Consider the following 4171-nt stretch of genomic DNA (forward strand, 5'->3'; position numbering starts at 1 on the left):
GTTTAAATTATTTTTCCATTCTGAAACATTATTTTAGGGGCTCCTCTGAAATTCAAAGTTGCTTAGTTTATGAGTACTGGTGCTGCTGCAGATTATTTCATAATTATAGATAGGGAAACTGAGGCCCTGACATATGAGGTGACTTTAAGGTCAAAAATCAAATCAGGGCTAAATGCTTTAAATTTTTCAGTTTAAAATTATAGGAGTAAATTGTGCGATAAATTATGTAGGTGTATAAATACCATGCATTGTGGCAATGAGAAGCAGTGTGGCCTAATGGAAAGTTTATGGGCTTGGGAGTCAGAGGACTTGGGTTCTAATTTAGCCTTCCTCGCTTTCCTGCTGGGTGACCTTGGGCAAGTCACTTCTCTTGGTCTCCGTTCTCTAATCTGCAAAATGGGGATTCAATATCTGTTCTCCCTCCTATTTAACTGTCAGTCCACGTGGGATCTGATCATCTTGTATCTACCCCAGTATTTAGTACAGTGCATGACTCATAGTGAGCACTTAACAGATACCACCACGATAATTAAATTTAATCCAAATGATAGATTCCTATCAGGATCGCACCTGGAGAGTTTCCTGTACTCTACCGGTCTCGGCTACAAGAGGGAGAGTCAAGCAGAGGCCTATCCATTCCATTCCTAGCTTGGCAGTGGCTAGCAAGGGGAAGACAATCTGCTACAAGTCAAAACTCACCTGTTCTGGGCAGCAGAGTCATGGGAGAGAGTCGAGGGTGGATACTCGAGTTGACTGCGTGGAATAAGGCAAAGGTAAACTACTTCTGTATTTTTATCAAGAAAACTCTATGGATCCTCTAGCAGAAGCAGATGGAGGTGGGACGTTCTGGGAGAGATGTGTCCATGGCACTGTTATGGGTCGGAGATGACTCGACAGGATAAGACAAGAAAAATGATAGATTACTTTGGAATTCCAAAGTCGGTTCCAAACCTTTGCAGATATTTGACTTACATCTTTTAGTCTAGTGGGAGTTCTAGGTAGGGGGGCCACTAATGTTCGGTCAGTCAGTCAGTCAATCATATTTATTGAGCACTTACTGTGTGCAGAGCACAGTACTAAGTGCTTGGGAGAGGACAAAACAACAATATCTACATCTCTGCCCCTGCTCTCTCTCCCTCCCTCCAGGCTCGTATCTCCTCCTGCCTTCAGGACATCTCCATCTGGATGTCTGCCTGCCATCTAAAACTCAGTATGTCCAAGACTGAACTCCTTATCTTCCCTCCTAGACCTTGCCGTCTCCCTGACTTTCCTGTCACTGTAAACGGCACTTCCATCCTTCCCATCTCAAAAGCCCGCAACCTTTGTATCATCCTCGACTCCGCTCTCTCGTTCACCCCACACATCCAATCTGTCATCAAAACCTTCCAGTCTCACCTCTGCAACATCACCAAGATCTGCCCTTTCCTCTCCATCCAAACCACTACCTTGCTGGTTCAATCTCTCATCCTATCCCATCTGGATTACTGCATCAGCCTCCTCTCTGATCTTCCATGCTCCTGTCTCTCCCCACTTCAGTCTATACTTCACTCTGCTGCGCGGATTATCTTCATGCAGAAATGCTCTGGGAATGTTACTCCCTTCTTCAAAATTCTCCAGTGTCTGCCTGTCAACCTATGAATCAAGTAAAAACTCCTCACTCTTGGCTTCAAGGTTTTCTGTCACCTTGCCCCCTCATACCTCACCTCCCTGCTCTCCTTCTCCAGCCCAGCCCGCACCCTCCACTCCTCTGTCGCCGCTAACCTCCTCACTGTACCTCGTTCTCACCTGTCCCGCCATCGTCCCCCGGCCTACATCCTCCCCCTGGCCTGGAATGCCCTCCCTCCACACATCCACCAAGCTAGCTCTCTTCCTCCCTTCAAAGCCCTACTGAGAGCTCACCTCCTCCAGGAGGCCTTCCTAGATTGAGCCCCCTTTTTCCTCTCCTCCTCCCCATCTCCCCCTCTGCCCTACCTCCTTCCCCTCCCCATAGCACTTGTATATATTTGTACAGATTTATTACTCTATTAATTTTACTTTTACATATATACTATTCTATTTATTTTGTTAATGATGTGCATATAGCTTTAATTCTATTTGTTCTGATGATTTTGACACCTGTCCACATGTTTTGTTTTGTTGTCTGTCTCCCCCTTCTAGACTGTGAGCCTGTTGTTGGGTAGGGACCATCTCTATATGTTGCAGACTTGTACTTCCCAAGCACTTAGTACAGTGCTCTGCACACAGTAAGCACTCAATAAATATGATTGAATGAATGAACAATATAACAGACACATTCCTTTCCCACAATAAGCTTACAGTCTAGAGGGGAAGCTTACAGTCTAGAGTCTAATGGCTCCTGAATAACAAAGAAGCACACGTGTTTCACCGCACACCAATCAATCAATCGTATTGATTGAGCACTTACTGTGTGCAGAGCACTGTACTAACCACTTTGGAGAGTATAATATAACAATATAACAGAGGTGGTAGACACATTCCTTACCCACAATGAGCTTACAGTCTAGAAGGGGAGACAGACATGAATATAATAAATGAATTATGGATATGTACGTCAGCACCATGGGGCTAAGGGACGAGTGAATAAAGGGAACATATCAGGGTGATGTAGGAGTGGGAGAAGGTGATGCTATCATAGCTGCAATTTTGTGGAAGCTCATGGATATCACATTCATTCAATCATATTTATTGAGCGCTTACTGTGTGCAGAGCACTGTACTAAGCACTTGGGAAGTACAAGTCAGCAACATACAGAGAGGGTCCCTACCCAACAACGGTCTCACAGTCCAGAAGGGAGAGACAGACAACAAAACGAAACATGTAGACAGGTGTCAAACCAATTAGAATAAACAGAATTATAGCTATCTGCACATCATTAATAAATAGAGTAGTAAATACAGACAAGTAAAATAAATAGAGTAATAAATCCATACAAATGTATACAAGTGCTGTGGGGAGGGGAAGGAGGTAGGGTGGGTGGGGATGGGGAGGAGAAGAGGAAAAAGGGAGCTCGGTCTGGGAAGGCCTCCTGGAAGAGATGAGCTCTCAGTAGGGCTTTCAAGGGAGGAAGAGAGCTAGTTTGGCAGATGTGTGGAGGGAGGGCATTCCAGGTCAGAAGGATGTGGGCTGGGGGTCGACGGTGGGATAGGCGAGATCGAGGCACTGTGAGGAGGTTAGTAGCAGAGGAGCGGAGGGTGTGGGCTGCGTTGTAGAAGGAGAGAAGGGAGGTGAGGTAGGAGGGGGCGAGGTGATGGACAGCCTTGAAGCCGAGAGTGAGGAGTTTTTGCTTGATATCGCATGACCCCAAAGAAATTCTCCTGGGCACCCCTGAATTCCCCCAATAATCGTTTTCACCAAAGCTTTTGCATTCTCTTCCCAGTTCCTATGGACTTTCCCCGACGATCGAGCCACAGTCAGAGTGGAGGGAAAGCTCAGTGCTGAGAATTTTAAAATAATAATAATAAATAAATAATAAATATTGAGGCAATTGTTAAGCACTTACTATGTGCAAAGCACTGTTCTAAGCACTGGGGAGAATACAAGGTGATCGGTTGTCCCACGGGGGGCTCACAGTCCTAATCCCCATTTTCCAGATGAGGTAACTGAGGCCCAGAGAAGTTAAGTGACTTGCCCAAAGTTACACAGCTGACAAGTGGTGGAGCTGGGATTAGAACCCATGACTTCTGGCTCCCAAGCCAATGCTCTTTCCACTGAGCCACGCTGCTTCTCTAAAGCAGACATTAAAGCATTTGGTGCCCTACTGAAACTGGACAGAGAACAGACTGGCTGACAACAGGGCAACTGACCACTCCTAAGCTTTACTGACGTACACTGGCTTTACTAATGTTTCTCTTTGCCTAAAATGAAGTACTTGCTGGACTTCCCTGAAAGCCTGTGTCACTGACTTCCTGTGCCACCAGGAAGTTCTTTTTTTATGGTTTTTGTTAAGCACTTACTACATGCCAGGCACTTACTAAGCACTGGGGTAGATAAAAGCTAATCAGATCAGACAAGGTCCCTATTCCGCATGCGTTCACAATCTTAACCCCCATTTTACAGATGAACTAACTGAGGTCCAGAGAATTGAAATGACTTGCCCAAGGTCACACAACAGACAAGTGGCGGAGCCAGGATTAGAACCCAAGTCCTTTTG

At 45.6% G+C, this 4171-nt stretch overlaps 1 non-coding gene across 1 annotated transcript; it reads left to right on the top strand.

Annotated features, from left to right (window-relative positions):
• Positions 1 to 552: 552 nt before the first annotated feature.
• LOC119938370 lies at positions 553 to 689 on the top strand. Its single transcript, XR_005454416.1, has one exon. It is a non-coding gene; the product is annotated as a small nucleolar RNA SNORA7 (small nucleolar RNA).
• The last annotated feature ends 3482 nt before the right edge of the window (positions 690 to 4171 follow it).

The sequence above is a fragment of the Tachyglossus aculeatus genome, chromosome 1 (genome assembly GCF_015852505.1).
Source record: "Tachyglossus aculeatus isolate mTacAcu1 chromosome 1, mTacAcu1.pri, whole genome shotgun sequence".
In the NCBI taxonomy this organism is placed as follows: Eukaryota; Metazoa; Chordata; class Mammalia; order Monotremata; family Tachyglossidae; genus Tachyglossus; species Tachyglossus aculeatus.